We start from the raw sequence: 18,778 nt of genomic DNA on the forward strand, positions 1-18,778 counted from the left end.
GATCAACTGTTGATTCATCCTAATAGGTGCATCAGTCAAATTTTCTAACAAGGTGGACTTAACAGTCTTTTCCAAAATTTCCCAACCAAGTGCATACTTAATTGTATTGTATAAATCCTTTTACAAGGTGGACCTAACTATCCTTATTGATCTTAACAGGGAAGATCACCATAAGTGATCATTTGTAAGCTTTAACATGCTACTTTATACTATAGTAATAAAGCTTGTGGGTATCATGCCCATCCAAGTTTTACTTTCTATTTGGAAGGGTTTTGGGTTACCAAATATTGTGTCAAGTGTTATGAATGTTTTATTTCTTTTAGTCTTTCATGCATGCAATTAGATAAGATTATATGGTGAAGGTTTAATTGTTGAATTAAAGTATAAGTTATATTTGTTCTTGATTCACCCCCCTCTTAGTCACCTAGTCTATACTACATTTCCAACACCATTACTTGCACACAAAAAATAAGACTATTATGTTTACACTACATAATCACACAAAGTTATTCCTCAATATATGACCTTCAAGGTAATAGATAGAATGAATCATCCAACAAGGCTATTCTCAATATCATAGATAGAATAGTAATAAAAGTAGGTAGATAATAGAATCTACAAACTAATCCAATACGATGGGTATAACATACACTAGTATCAAAACACCAATAGTAGAAACTACTTATACACTTGTTTATGGGTTAGAGGTAGCACTACCAATATAAGTTGAGATTTTAATTTAAAAATCTATTCTCTAATGAGGATCATAAAATATCACATCTCCAAGAGCTTTAATTACCATATGAACATGGAAAACATGATTTTGATCATCTTAAATTCTATAAGAAACATTATCCTTAGGATACAACAAGAAAGTGAAACCAAGAACATTTTAGGTAGTTGATATTGCACTAAGAGAAAATCCAACAAATGAAAAATATAGAAAACAAAAGGGAGAATTTGAATCCAACTAGATAATTTCCTCTATCATCATAGCTTCCTATAGACTAGGTTCCTATCAACTAGCTAGACCTAAAGGAGATGTTCTATCATATCTGTTAGAGAAAAAGGATAATTTAATTTAATTTATTAAATTACCTTTTCTCCCTTCTTAAGATTTTGCTTTATACATTTTCTAGCTTTCTCTATTTAATAATTATTTTATAATTATTAAATAGATTTCATCTTTAGGTTACTTGTAATGCCCTGCCAAGGGATCCAAAAGAATTAACCTAGAGTTTTACTAAGTTTGCCAAACAAATTTTTTTTTAAGAAGAAAGATAAATCATTCACATCAAACACATAGTAGTAGAAGCAATAACATACAATCAACTCAAAGTATTCATAACAGGTTACATTCCTTAAGGATCCCAAGATGATGAGTCACATTAAAATTTAATTAATACTAACTCTAACAACTACCACATCCACATGAAAGAATATTTAGAAAGTTCAAAGTCCATAATATACATTTGTTCTAAATGCCTTTTGGCAAATGAAATATTGAATGCTCAATCATCCACTATACATGTCATAGGGTATGAAGGCTAAAAGAATATACATATGTAGAAATAAAGATACATCCTCCTCCTCTAATCTATGATACAAAGTAAAATAAAATAAATGAAACTAATAACATACATGATACATCCATCCATCATAAAAAACAACTATCCATCATAAAACACAACTAACTAAGTGTGTAGTTCCTCCAAACTATCAATAGCATCATAAGACCATTGTGGGCCTAGCCATCCCCCACGTGTAAGATCCCAAGCCACCGAATAGATCATTGGTACTATCAGAATAGGGACATTACTACTAGAACATGCTACAACATATGCATAAGAAAATCTAACATACTAGAATAAAGCATAAGATGATCCTACAAAGTAGATAATATCACCTATCACATGCTAATCATCAATATAAGGAAATGCATTAGTAAACAACATCATCTAAACATGATAAACAAGCATCCCAAGAAGCTCAAGCCACAGTGATTACAGACGGATCTCAATGGTAAGAGTAAAAAGAACTACCACCTGACCATGTGGAACCTAAATGGCTCACTCCCATCGCATTAGGGAGATTGTCTCAAGTGCCAAATAGGATAACAAATCACATAACACAAATACTCTCTAAGTCTAAGAAATCCTAAAAGCATACTAACTCAAAGGTTCCAACATAGATTGACACCTAGACCCAAAGGCACACAAGACACGTAGGAAACCTACTATGTAAGTGGGCAAGTGTCATCAAACGAATCACACTCAGAGTTACCTAAGTAGTTCCTTAGGACTCCCAGGTCCCTAGTGATCCCATTGCGGCCGCTAGTATCCTCTCGTACTAAAATGGCATACTACAGAATGCAAGGTTGTAACCAAGCGTTCTCTCTACTCCCATCCTAGTTTGTACTAGCACTTGAGGCATGGGCGAGAACATGCAATTAAATCTTATTAGGTTCATTTAAGTTAGTATTTAGTGTAATGTTATCACTTATTAAACAACTTACAATGAGTTATCCATAGAGCCACTTAGGGCCCCCATCCCCCATTGCAAGCCACTTCCTGACACTATATATAGATAACCTACCCTAGGCTCAATAAAAGCACAAATCAATAATCATATAAAAATCACCTCAGCCCTATACAAGTGACTGAAAAGCATCAAAAGATAATCCACAATATTCACATTAGTTCTCTACGAGCAACTGGAAAGCACCAAAAAATAATCATAATAATCACAACAGTTCTCAATGAGCAACTAAAAAGCATCAGAGATAAATCACAAGATCCATCAATTCTCAATGAGCAACCAAAAAGTATCCCAATAATAATACTGATCAAAGACTCCAAAATGGTCAAGTCAAACATGTCACAACATGACATCATCAAGAATAAATTATTCAAAAAATGCCAGTCCTCTCAAAGCGACTGGAAAGCAAATCAAATATAACTAATCCATGACTCAAAAATGGTTAAGTTGGATATCTCATAAAAATACACCTTAGCTTCATACAAGAAGACTGGAATAGCAATCAATAATCCACACACATCATAGAGCATGCCATCACATGACCATGGTTGGGTTTTAAAAAAAATTGAGACCAAAACATCATAATATCACAATCACACAACCCCTAAGCCTCTGGTAACAACATAAATTGGTCAACATCTAATCAACCCCAAAACCCCCAAAGCATAGACAATACATAGAAACCAAAGCAGTCTTATAGTTGGGTTTGAAAACACGTAGTTGAGTTAAACATTAAGATTTCAATTTTTATTTTCAAGGTACGTTTCAAGAAAAGGATTTCTAGATAACCCTACAGGTTGACCCATTCACTTGTTCGAATGAAACTAGAATTAACCTCCCATCATGTTTTAAATCAATTTTCTACAAATAACCAAAGGATAATTATTTACTTAACTTATTAAAATAATAACTATTGGTTATTCTTTCTTTTTCTTTTTTTCTAATAAGAACTTCCAGCTTAAACTAAATCAATAATATAAATCTACAATTTAAACAATATCCACCATTAATTAAATTTAATTAAACTAATTTTAATTAAATTAATTAATAATTATCAGTCTAAACACTTATATTCATATCTTCATTAATTATCAATTTATTAATATTTAACCAAAACTATTAATAAATTAATAATTACAAAAATTATATTTAAATGCATTAATATTTAAATTAATAAATATTAATAAAACTTATTATAATAGTATTAAAATCTTATTAATAAAATAATATTTATTTATTATTAAAATTGTTAATAACTTTTAATAATTTAATAAAACTATTATTAAAATTATTATTACTTGACATTTAAAATAATTAATAAAAATTTAATTAAATAATATAAAAAAATGTCAAACCTTACTTGTGATTTAATAAATCGCTGTGCTTTTAATATAGCACCGACCCTTAAAAAGGGTGCTGCCATGGCATTGCCACAGTAGTGGCCGCAGTGTAGCCATTAATGGCTGCCAGCGGGCCCACTATCATGGACAGTGACTACCGTAGGGGGGTGGAGTGTGACTGCCCGCCCCTCACCACATTTTTTATTATATTTTTTAAAATAAAATTTTATTATTAATATAATTTATAAACTTTTTTTAAAAATAAAATTTATTTATTTTATTAAATTTATAAATATGCAAAATTTATTAGACAATTCTTTATATATATTTGAAATTGTTTTCATCATTACTCTAATAGAGAAAATATTATTAACCATCCGAATTTTTAATTTAGAATTCCATCTTTAAAATTCAAACCCTTCCCAAATTAAATCCTATTTTCTTTAATCTAGAAAATGAGGGTCTCTAATTACTTTTCTAATCTCCACATAGCAGAAGATATTGACAAGCATTTAATAATTTACAATATTAAAATGTTTAAGGGTTTATCATAGAGAATTTAGATTTACAATCCACAGGCATGAAGAAGACATGAAAGGAAAATTGTGTAATTAATCAGTGATCAAACACAAGACCCTACTTGAACTTGATGCTAATACACAACCACTTGAAGATTGTCAGAGAATCCACTTGTATACAAAAATTCTCTCTAAAACTTTCCCAAAATTTCCCTTCCAAAGTTTGCTTCCAAATTTCCTTCCAAAAATTCATGTCCCCCAAAAATGAACCCTCCTGTTGTGATAAAGAGTTCTCTCTTTAAATCAAAGCACTAACTGTGCATTTACTTGGGAGGACTCCTTGCTCACAAGACTCAACTTTTAAATTAAATTTTATTTATTTTTTCTTTTATCTTTTCATGCACGTCAAATGAATTATTAAATTACTTTATTTATTTTTTCACTTGACTTCTTTTTAGATTAATTTATTGAATTTAATCCCATGCACGCTTCATGCAATCATGAAACTTTTAATAAATTAATTTCTTTTACCACTTCTAAATTTATTTTCAAACATTAATTTTGATAACTATTTATAACTTAAATAATAATATTATTTAGCATTTATTTAAAAATAAACTCCAAATATATTATTATAAAATTAAAAATATATATTAATCATTCCAAATTTAAACTTATAAGTTTTATTTTCAAATTTAATTCTTCTTATTTAATTAATTTTCCAATTAATTAAATAAAATAAAATATTAAAATATCATATTAATTTTCTATTAAATTAAATTATTAATTAAATCTTTTAATTAGACTTAATTAATAGAAAATCCACCAAAGACTCATAAAGTAAAATACGAAAACCCATCATAGAAAAACACATACAAAATCAAACTAAATGGTTATAATCATGAATTAATGTCATTTGATGCATTCAAAGGGTACTTGAGTCGGATACTTTTTCTAATTTTCAATTAGGACAAATGGCTTAAAGGTTTAGGATTTGGACTTAAGAATTTATCTCCCCTCTCTTACCATTGAGATAATGTGATAGGGTATGCTCATCCTAGCAATTTAGGGAAGTCAACACTCGGTACCTGCAACCTGCATGAAATTCACGCATGTATAGACACAATATTCTAAGCTAAACAGGCAATGGTAGGAAGTGGTGCATCGTGTAGATCCTAACTAGCAGGTGACTATGACTCCCTTCCTTAACCACATCAAAAATGCCATACTTAAAGAAAACAAACACGCGCACCATACACATGCATTATTGGGTAAGTATCCATAAGAAAACACATATGATAATAAATCATCTAACTTATCATCATCAATAATTGAAAACACTGAATAATGATCATGCATACATGAAATATAGAGTACCAAGTAATCTCATCATTTAATAAACTGAATGTAAAACAATATCTGATAATCTCAAAACAATAGTACTAATCATCAATCATAAAATTGGCCTAAAAGAGTTTGGAAATGATAGCAAAAATGCAAACTAACGTAGGCACTACATCCACCCCCCCAGACTTAGGCTTACTCCTGGAAGCCTACATGAATGATAAAACAAAGGGACTCACTGTGCAGGTCCCATTGGACCATTTCCCCTGTAGGAGGATATGTCTCTACTAAGAACACTCTTTGGGATCTACCCATATTGCCAATCGTAGGTTCTAAAGTTGCGGGTTTCTGATCTGAGAGTTGTGGTTTCCTTTGAGGGCAATAAGGTGACTTGTGTCCACATTGTCCACATAAGAAACACTCTCCATTGAAGCTCCACTGAACTCTAGGTGCACTAGACTGTTTATTGCTACCCCCACTAATAGAAGAAGGAATACCCTGAGATGGCTGGTGGCACTTATTACGCTGTCCATTGCAAGATTTATGAGAGCTCATATACTTAGGTCTAAGCTCAAGTCCTACCTGATGTGCTCTATCTTGATCATGAATAGGAGGTAGGCAATCAATGATAGTTTACATCATTTTCCTTAGATCAACCTCCTCAGATACAACCTACTGCTCTCTATGGTTCTCTTCCTGAAGCTCTCTGACATGCCCTTCCCTATTCCCATCTTGGATAGGTTCTTTGTGGATAGGCTCATGGATACTAATAGCTCTACCTTGTCCATGGCCTCTACCACGACCTAGGCTATAACCTCTAACAAAAGATCTTGTCCTAGATACCATCCTATAATAATGCCTAGATACAAGATGCTATCATAAACATACACATACCACATTAAATCACTTAGAGCAATATGATTTTGGTCTAATAGTAAACCGAAAACCATATTTATCCAACATTCATTCCTTTTAACAACTAGTGAAATAGATCTCCTAAACTCTCTAAACAAGAACAACATAATGCTTGCAAAGACAATCAATGACGTACTACCTTAAAGCATAGATGAAAGATACATGCTTTACAAATAGAATAAGTTTCAATTTCAGTTTTGCCTATATTTAGGTTTACATATAATTTCAGTTTTGAAGTCTAAGTGTTGAAGTATGAAAAATATACAACTAAAACTTTAAGTTCTATTTTTTAGTTCAACTAGTTCAAGTTTTAGTTTTAAATAGATATATATAACAGTTTAATGTTTTTCATTTTTTTTCAACTAGTTAACACTAGCGGCCTTCCAATATACCTAGAGCTCCCAATGTAGAAACTCGGGCTTTGATACCAGCTCTAATGCCCTGCCAAGGAATCCAAAAGAATTAACCTAAAGTTTTACTAAGTTTTCCAAACTTTTTTTTTTTAACAAGAAAGATAAATCATTCACATCAGACACATAGTAGCGGAAGCAATAACATACAATCGACTCAAAGTATACATAACAGGTTACATTCCTTAAGGATCCCAAGATGATGAGTCGCATTAAAATTTAATTAATACTAACTCTAACAACTACCACATCAACATTACCATGGTTGGGTTTTTAAAAAAATTGTGACCAAAACATCGTAATATCACAATCACACAACCCCTGAACCTCTGGTAACAACATAAACAGGTCAACATCTAATCAACCCCAAAACCCCCAAATCATAGACAATACATAGAAAACAAAGCAGTCTTATAGTTGGGTTTGAAAACACGTAGTTGAGTTAAACATTAAGATTTCAGTTTTCATTTTCAAGGTACGTTTCAAGCAAAGTATTTCTAGATAACCCTATAGGTTGACCCATTCACTTGTTCGAATGAAACTAGAATTACCCTCCCATCATGTTTTAAATCAATTTTCTATAAATAACGAAAGGATAATTATTTATTTAACTTATTAAAATAATAACTGTTGGTTATTCTTTCTTTCTTTTTTATTAATAAGAAATTCCAACTTAAATTAAATCAATAATATAAATCTATAATTTAAACAATATCCATCATTAATTAAATTTAATTAAACTAATTTTAATTAAATTAATTAATAATTATCGATCTAAACACTTATATTAATATCTTCATTAATTATCAATTTATTAATATTTAACCAAAACTATTAATAAATTAATAATTACAAAAACTATATTTAAATGTATTAATATTTAAATTATTAAATATTAATAAAACTTATTATAATAGTATTAAAATATTATTAATAAATATTATTAATAAAATAATAATTATTTATTATTAAAATTGTTAATAACTTTTAAAAATTTAATAAAACTATTATTAAAATTATTATTACTTAACATTTAAAACAATTAATAAAAATTTATTTAAATAATATTAAAAAAATGTCAAACCTTACCTATGATTTAATAAATCATTGTGCTTTTAATACGTCTCCCACCCTTAAAAAGGGTGTTGCCACAGCACTGCCATTACAGTGGCCACCGTGCAGCCATTAATGGCTATTGGCGGGCCCACTATCATGGACAGTGACTGCCGATGGGGGGTGGGGTGTGACTGCCCGCCCCTCACCACATTTTTTATTATTTTTTTTAATATAATTTTATTATTAATATAATTTGTAAACTATTTTTTTAAAAATAAAATTTATTTATTTTATAAAATTTATAAATATGTAAAATTTATTAAACAATTATTTAAATATAAAATAAAATATATATTTGAAATTGTTTTCATTATTACTCTGATAGAGAAAATATTATTAACCATTCAAATTTTTAATTTAGAATTTCGTCTTTAAATTTGAACCCTTCCCAAATTAAATCCTGTTTTCTTTAATCTGGAAAATGAGGGGTTTTTATTACTTTTCTAATCTCCACGTATGCAAAAGATATTGACAAGTATTTAATAATTTATAATATTGAAATGTTTAACAGTTTATCATAGAGAATTCAGATTTACAATCCACAGGCACAAAGAAGATAGGAAAGGAAAATTGTGTAATTAATCATCAATCAAACACAAGACCCTAAATGAACCTGGTACTAATACACAACCACCCGAAGATTGTGAGAGAATCTGCTTCTATCCAAAACTTCTCTCTGAAACTTTCCCAAAATTTCCCTTCCACAGTTTGCTTCCAAATTTCCTTTCAAAAATTCACGTCCCCCAAAATGAGCCCTCCTATTGTGATAAAGAGTTCTCTCCTTAAATCAGGGCACTAATTGTGCATTCACCCGGGAGGACTCCTTGCTCACAAGACTCAACTTTAAAATTAACTTTCATTTATCTTTTCATGCATGTCAAATGAATTATTAAATTACTTTATTTGATTTTCCACTTGACTTCTTTTCTAATTAATTTATTAAATTAAATCCCATGCATGCTTCATGCAATCATGAAACTTTTAATAATTTAATTTCTTTTACCACTTCTAAATTTATTTTTGAACATTAATTTTGATAACTATTTATTAACTTAAATAATAATATTGTTTAGCATTTATTTAAAAATGAACTCCAAATATATTATTATTAAATTAAATAAATATTATCATGTTTCAAATTTAAACTTATAAAATTTATCTTCAAATTTAATTCTTCCTATTTAATTAATTTCTTAATTAATTAAATAAAGTTAAATATTAAAATATTATATTAATTTTCCATTAAATTAAATCATTAATTAAATCTTTTAATTAGACTTAATTAACAGAAAATCCACCAAAGACTCATAAAGTAAAACACAAAAACCCATCATAGAAAAACACATACAAAATAAAACTAAATGGTTATAATCATGAATTAATGTCATTTGATGCATTCAGAGGGTACTCGACTCAAATACTTGTCCTAATTTTCAATTAGGACAATGGCTTAAAGGTTTAGGATTTGGACTTAAGAATTTATCTCCCCTCTTTTACCATTGAGATAACGCAATAGGGTATGCTCATCCTAGCAATTCAGGGAAGTCGATACCTAGTACTTGCAACTTGCATAAAATTCACGCATGTACAAACACAATATTCTAAGCTAAATAGGCAATGGTAGGAAGTGGTGCATCGTGCAAATCCCAACTAGTAGGTGACCATGACTCCCTTCCTTAACCACATTAGAAATGCCATACATAAAGAAAACAAACACGTGCACCATACACATGCAGTATGGGGTAAGTATACATAAGAAAACACATATGATAATAAAGCATCTAACTAATCATCATCAATAATTGAAAACACTGAATAATAATCATGCATACATGAAATATAGAGTACCAACTAATCTCATCATATAATAAACTGAATGTAAAACAATATCTACTAATCTCAAAATAATAGTACTAATCATCAAACATAAAACTGGCCTAAAAGAGTTCGACAATGATAACAAAAATGCAAACTAGGGCAGACACTAATTACCTTTAGTAACTTATTAGGTTACCCTTTCTAGGTTTTGATCTCCTTTTGTAAGGATTGATCTCTTTGTATCTAGGCATCTCTTCTTCATCTGAATATACAATTTTTGTGTTTTCAGATCAAATGCTTGCCTCTTCTTTTCTTTTCCTTCTCTATGACAGGTTTTCTGCATGCAGGTATTCTTGGACTTCATGGATTTGATTTGCATATTTTCTCAAATACTACATGGTATCAAAGCCAGATCTGCTACAACTTGTTCATTATTTGGAGGGAAAGGAGAACAAGGGTTTGACAATAGATCTAGAGTTTTTTCAAGTATTTCCTAAGAAAATAGGGGGGTCGCCAATTTTTAGAGCAATTTGAGGCCAAATGGACTACATGGATGGATCTAGAAGGTGTCAAAACCCCCATTTCCATATAAAGTTTGTTTGTTTTGGACAACATTGATCCGAGAGGCAAATTTTTTTTGTCTGATAAGGCTGTATGGCCTTTTGTACGCGTTACTAGGCAATTTTTTCAAAAAAATAAAAAAAATGGCCGCAAGCCATTTTTTTGGCCCGTGGACCCATTTTTTTGGCAAGGAAGTAGCTTTTTTGGCTGACATTTAGTTTTTTGGTGCATCAATCTTTCAAGTGAGAAATTTTTAATGGCTGTTACCCTAGTAGTCATGCCATTTTCCAAGAGGGAAATTTTTTTTGGCCATTGCTATTTTTTTCTATTGTTGTTGGTGTTTTTCTACCACCTTAGCTCTAACGTCTACCCTCGACCACTCATTTCCACCACCACAGTCAATCTTTGCTTGCCCACCACTCTTTGCCGCTAGAATAGCAACACCCAGTTGCTCTACCACCTTCACTATTGCTACCTCTGAAAAACTACCTGCCACCACCGCTGGATCTTTGCTCACTATTTTTGGGCCTCCAACACTGCTCCACCTTTGCCAGGCTCCTCCGTTGTGCAGCTACATTGCTGCCTTGCCCACATGGCACACTCTGCTGCTACCACATGGCACTAGTGCCATGTCGGCACCTACCATGTGATAGGGCCACATCACCATTTTTTTGGGCATAACTACTATGTGGCATTCTTTTTTTTTGCTATGATGGTATTCATACTATCAAATTTTTGATAGTGAAATACTAGCATCAGGAGGACTTCAACACTGCATCAACACCCCTACAAGCCCTTCAAGTCCTTTTTTGACATACTATTGGTTTTTTGCTCGTAACTTGAGTATACAAACATATTTTTTCAATCCAAAAATTGCGTTGGAAAGCTAGTTCCCAGACGAAGACATTGGTATAGGTATTTTTGGGTTTTGATGTAGTTTAGTTACCTATTTGGGTAGTTAAATTTGGATATTTGGTTTTACACTCTTGGGGACATATCTTGAGCATCTGATCTCTAATTTGGGGATTCTTTATATCATTGGAAAGATCTTTCTGAGCTCTTTCCAGTGATGCTAGTTGTTTTTCCAAATTTTTCTCTAGGAACATTCTATTTATTCTTCTATATTTTTGCATTCTAGTGGATATATTGGTTGTTTTAGGTTCAGCGATTGATTTCTATGCTTCAGATGATTTTTCATGACTTGTACTATCTATTGTATTAGTCATATGTCTATATAGGCCTATTTAGACATCATTTGTATGCATTCTTGCAAATACATTGAGATAAAGTGCCATACTGCATCTATATTTTCATTTTAGCTATTTTGCTTAGTTTTGTCTTCTGATTTGAGCAGTGTCATTTGAGGACACTCATGTAGATTGTACTATTCTTGGGATTCACTATGTTTTGTGCCTTATTGTACATGCACTACTTTGATAAAGTGCCATGGGGGGGTTGATGTTTGCCTTATTTTTCCATCTTCCTTTGTCAAGTGAGTGTCCCTTCCATGACATTAGCCTCATGACGTGTTTGAGATTGATCACCTTAGTACACACTTATGTACTCTTTTGCACATCTTGATCATGGTTCCTTGACTTGCAGTTCTTTTGGCCTACTTTCTTAGTTTCCTGTCACCTCATACTATCTACATTGGGGGGGGGGGTGGTGATTTTCCTATTGTTTCTAATGCTTCCTTGGTTCATTGGAGTGAGCTATATATTCAGTATTTGATCCTATGTACTAGGAAAGTACAATGGTTGGGTATCTATACATTTCAATGAGATGGATCATCTACCATATAGACACTCTTCTTTTTTATCCTACTTTGGTTGTAGCCTTCCTTAGTTGAATTGATCAGCTCTTTAGGCTTTGGTGTTTTATGCCATCTACATTTTCAAGTTCAGTTGTTTGCCTCCTAATTTGATGCATATTACAGTCTTCTCTACCTGGTTAGGTTCTATTTTAGTGTAGGTTCTTTAGATTAGAAATTATTTTTCAATAGAGCTTTGTAGCTTGTACATGCTTCAGTGATGTTTTTCATGATCACTCTTTGTTCCTATTTTCTAGAACATTCCTCTAGTTGGAGGCTTTTTAAGTCCTTCACTAGATTTTTCAGCTATCTCTTTTTGGAATAGAGTTTTTTCCAGTAAGTTTTTCTCTATTTTTCCATTTCATAGAGATTTTTTTGTGATTGGGTACCTCATCAAGCCTTATTGTAGGATCCAAGTTTGCTTTTAGCATTGCATTGTAGTTTCCTTGCTCTTTCTACATTGTTTGTAACATAATTGTTGCTCATCTTAAGGGGGGTTTTTAGAGAAAAAAGATAATTTAATTTAATTTATTAAATTACCCTTTCTCACTTCTTAAGATTTTGCTTTATGCATTTTTTAGCTTTCTCTATTTAATAATTATTAAATAGATTGCTTTCACCTTTAGGTTACCTTTAGTAACTTATTAGATTACCCTTTTCGAGTTTCGATCTCCTTTTATAAGGATTGATCTCTTTGTATTTGGGCATCTCTTCTTCATTTGAATATACAATTTTCATGTTTTTAGATCAAACCCTTGCCTCTTCTCATCTTTTTCTTCTCCGTGATAGGTTTTCTGCATGTAGGTATTCTTGGACTTTGTGGATTTGATTTGCATATTTGCTCAAATCCTACAATATCTAATCAACAGCTCCACCTTAAAAGGTTTTACACTTGGAATTATTGACGTAAAACCTCCACACAAAAAGTGATACTAAAGAAATCCTAAAAATAAAGAAAAATTATCCTAAAGTAAAGAAAAACAGTAGAAAAAAACCCAAAATATTAGAAAATGCTCCTATAAAATGGGTATCTTGGTGAAAGCTAGAAAAAAGCCTTGGTACTATCAATTTATTTTGGACAGAGTCCCCAAAAATGATCATCATAGTGAGAAGCTATCAAATAGGCACTTCATTATATCTAAACAAGTGAAAATATCAAAAGTACAAGAAAATGGAAAAATACAAAAAATACATTATAAAAAAAAATTAGAAAAAGTTCCTTGAGAACTTGACCTCATAAACAAACATCTTGGTAGAAAAAATAGTATTTTCCAAGTGATGACAACCTTGTAAACAGGCATCACTTATAATAATTTCTTCATATATCAATACAACACTCGACTATTTGGTATGATATTTCTTATGTCCTATCTACATTTTTTGGGATCTATCTATACTTGAGTCCTAGGATAATCATACCTTACTAGGGGCACTATTCTTATCAATTTTAGAAATCAAGTCATCCTATTAGTACTAGGGTTGTCCACCAAGGTTTTTTAGTTAGCCTAGGTTGTTGTCTAGGGAGTTTTTCACTGACATCAAGTAATGATTCTTAACACTTACACATAAACCTATCTTTGTCACTATCAGAACCAAGGATTTTTCTATACACTGACTATATAAAAAACACATCAAACTTGTCTTTTCCTAAAAATTGATCAACAATGTTTCTTAAAAAATTATTAGATCACAATATTGACACTAAGTCTTATTAAAGGTTTTTCTAAACATTGTACACACCTAAAAAATAATCCATAAACTTTTTAAAATGATATCAAAGACACTTGAAATTGTTAGTCCCAACTGATAATGTAATTGATAATTCTATTATATTAATTGTTATGTTGTCATTGATGTCAAGCCTTAGTTGATGAGATATTATGCTAATTTAGTAGAGTACCATATTATTTGATTGATGACTTGAGGAATCAAAGAAAGGATGATGATAGAGTTCATAAGTATTGGTATTCAATGGGTACTTGAATGAAGTGGAATATGACAATATAATGCTGGTTTGATTGTTTTACAATCATGTAATGTTGTGATGGAGTTCATAAATTCATCGAGCTACAAAAGTTGCACCAAGAAACTAGGTTAAAGAGGGGATACAATATGCATTGCATGATTACACTCATCATCGAGCATCTGGGAAAGAAAAGTTAAAGTTTAGTGTACATCGAGTATGAAAAGGAAGAACAAGTAAATAAAAATTAATCTCAGGAAAAATCTTGATGAAAGTTAAGAATGTTTGAGAAGATCAAAGGATAAAGTCAAAGTCAATAATAAGATCTAAAGTTGGAAAAGTGTAATGTGCATTTGATAAATGATATTTAAGAAAGATAAGGATGAACATAGAGTTCAAGGAAGTTATATTTCCTAAGTGACTAAATACAATGAATCAGAGATCTATGATCATGATCAAGGGACACAATCTTTAATGATATGGAAGGTAGAAGTTAACTATTTAAAGAGATGATTGAGAATTTTTTTGGTCACTGATTATTGTTGATAGATGCTAATAAAGTGCAAATTATTGAAAGTGAAGAAGGATAAAGAAGAACAAGGTGGATCAAGAAGAGAAGAAGAAGAAAGATCAAATAGAGGAAGTGAAAAGTAAAAGAAAAAAGAGTGTGAATCAGCCAGACAACGATCATAAGGAAGAAGATAGAGAAAATTTGGGATCTGAACAACAAGGTAGTGCTAAACCTAGTAGATCATTTGACTAATACTTTCTTACCATTGTAGTAGATACAATCTCTTAATTGAGTGGATCAAAAAAGTCTTTGAAATATTATATGGTAACATGGATTAGTGATGTTTTAAAGTCCTTTAGAGGAGGACCCTCTTTAGTAATGACAAGGAGTGATAGGTATAGATGATCTTTGTTTAAAATCCTTTAACCAAATTGAACACAAAATATCTACATGTAACATTTAACAAGGTTGGCTTCTAATAGAGCTCACTTTAGAAGAGTAAAATATTTGGGTTGTTTGTTCCTAGGTTGTTTTTCCCTTTACAAGGTTTCTAGGTTAAAATATTTGTGTCCAATGGGTGATTTATTATGTGTTTCAAGTTGAATTTCATGTTATTTACTTATTGCTACAATTCAGTACAAGCTAAGTTAATACTATGATACTCGGTAAAGTAATGGACAATGAGATAACTGTTTGAAGTAAAGTTGATATAAGTTTGATTTGAGAAGTTGATTGTGGTTACTGAGTTATTGTTATGATAGTTTATGATGTTTAAATTGGTACTAAATTGTTTAAAAGGTTTGTAGGATAACTAGATATAACTAATTTACACCCCCCCTCCCCCAAGTTATACAACAAAATTGCCTTCAACTATGTTTTGATCATATCTTTCAGATGTTATTATATGATGTCTCTGGACTAGACATAAAATGATGAAAGTATGAATTTTATTTGCATGATGTCTTTTCAATTGACAATTTATTCTTTTCATATTCCTAGAGAGACTCAATGATGTCTAAATGACTAGAGAACAAAGGAATAGAGGTATGACATTCTCTTTATTTTATATTAATGGTAATTGTCTAGATAATTTTGACATTTCAAATAAGTTGGGTGTCTAGTAAGATCCTCCATCATAATTGGAGTGGTACATATACCTTGACCCTCTTTATTTAAAATTAATGGTAATGTTAGAGAACTTTCCTTGTCTACTTATTTTTTTGAATCAACTTCCTAGTAAATATGCATGTAATATTTTGTACTCAAGGATATGTGTTAGGATAAACCACGGACAGAAATAAAAACTACATGCAAATATAACCAACAACAGAAAATAATAGAACACACAGAAATGAACACAAGGCACCAAGATTTAACGTGGTTCACCCAATCCCTGGGCTACGTCCACCAAACAGCAAGTCCGATCTTATTACAATCCAGTGATTACAACCTGATTACAATCTGTAATCCCTTACAGCTCAATACCGCCGCAAGAACCAATTTCGTATCACCACACATCAAAAATACCCAACCCTAAGCCCTTTTTATACAAGTATTAAACCGCTTTAGGGTTATAACATGTCGGCCATATGTCGGCCATAATATGTCGGCTACCATGTCGATGTCGGCTACTTCCAAAAAAAAAATTTTTTTCGGGGCGATGCCCCGAACCCCACTATTTATGACGTATGTACAGTACTTTCCTGATCAGTCACCACAATCTAACAATATGAACATAAAAAAAATGGTCACTGTGGAATATATATCATTATATTGAAAATGAATAGAAGAATGTTTTAAAATAAAAGCAAAGTAACTCACAAGTCATCCTTGTCTATATTCCTTGATGCTTAGTTTGACTTTCAAAACTGCATTAGATTTATGTAGTATTATGACCTTCAAGATTATTAAAACTATTGGTGAATGTTGTACTATTGTGATATTGCTATTAGGATTTAACAGTGTAGTTTTTGAGTCAAAATAATTAACCCATATTTCATGAGTAATTATTCAACATGAATCTATCTCTCATGATAATAAATTGAACACTTAGCACTCATTAGATCTAGGTAATGGTGACAGAGGTGAAGCACTAGGACTTCCCAAGAGGTCACCCATCCTAGCAATACTCCATCTTGAGCGCACTTAACTATAGAGTTTCCTCCATGGTCAAACCTAATCTTCTTGCAACCCAATTTATTATCACCCCATAGAGATATGGAAAATTGGGTTGCAAAGTTAGTTTAGCCATGGAGGAAACTCTATAGTTAAGTGTGCTCAAACTAGACTAGTAGTGGGATGGGTGACCTCTCGGGTAATCCTAGTGCTTCACCTCTATTAGTATCAATTAGATCAAATGAGGTCTAAGTGTTCCATAAATTATCATGAGATATGGATTCATGTGGAATCGCTACTCATGAAATATGGGTCAATGAGTTTGACTAAAAAATTACATAGTTAAATCCTAATAGCAATGTCACAAATTGACTTGCTATAGAAATTATCTCCTACTTATCAAAGGTTGTACTAGCCCATGATATCTATTAATAATTCTCTATGATAAAATAATCACCCCTTTAAATAGCAAGTCAAAAGTCCTTAATGGTCTTAGTCTAGTTGCATTCATTATTAATCTGTCTACATTCATATTACTTGATTGCATAGATATTTGAGCTTTGAATGAAATAAATGACTTAAAAAATTATTACTCCAGGAACACAATCTAAAATCATCAATCCAATTTTGAGTACTTGATCTGATCTAATAAAAGTCAAACATGGTCAAATCAATGAATGACCACTCTAATTATTTATATATACCTCCTTACTCATATAAGTATTGACATCATATCATCATTTGCATCAATGAATCGATAATCATGATAAAAAATAAAGCTATACATCCATTCATTCATTTATAAGTGCATCCACACACACACATAGATATGTGTGTGTGTGTGTGTGTGTGTGTGTGTGTGCATGTATGCATGCATGCATGCATGCATGTATACATGTATGCATGCATGTATGTATGCATGTATGTATGCATGTATGTATGTATTTATGTATGTATATATGTATATATATCTAATGCCCCTAAGTTGGCACATTGGTATTCTAAACCAATTTTGGTTTATCAATATTACTTAAAGTCCTATTGTACTAGACAATTCTGATTTTGATAATCTCTACTCGACCTAAGTGTCAAATTTAGAAAATCATTAATCTATATTAATCACTTAATTTACTTAATTCCTAAAAATTATTTGAAGTAGCTAAATTAAACCTATTAATTGAATTAATTTAATTATAAGTCCTAAGTAATTTAATTTAATTAAATCTACCCCTTTAGCTAATATACATAAGGGAGGAATTAAAATACTTTGGTTTAATTAAATATATGTCATGCTTATTGAAACTAATTATTTATTTAATTAGAATATCTATTTATGACCACATATTTGAATAGATCAATATCCTTTCCTATTTCATATTACAAGAAAAAGAGAATTAATAATATTGATTAATTCAATTATGTCCTCATAATTGTTGAAATTAATTAATTAATTAATTAGAAAATATAATTATGAGAACACATTTGAATAGATCATTTTTATCTCCTATTTCCCCTTATTCAACTCCATAAAAAATGGAGGACTCAATCTTATCTTAAATCAAGGTTGTACACTCATATCGATCTTGACCGTTGATTAAATTCTTCAATTCTATATAAGAAACCTTCAACCTCTCATTTTGAGAGGATGCACATGAAAAGTATAGAATCAATTCTAATTTGATTACTCAAGTGCCTTGCATTCAAATTTTCTCTTTCATTCATATGCTCATCATTTAGATTAAAATGCATTCATCTAGTTACTATTTTCAATTGTTCTTTGATTAGTTTTGATTTCATTTAGATTAATCTTTGTATCTTT

Source organism: Cupressus sempervirens, chromosome 5, assembly GCF_028749045.1.
Source record: "Cupressus sempervirens isolate cs-2001-9-10 chromosome 5, ASM2874904v1, whole genome shotgun sequence".
NCBI lineage: Eukaryota > Viridiplantae > Streptophyta > Pinopsida > Cupressales > Cupressaceae > Cupressus > Cupressus sempervirens.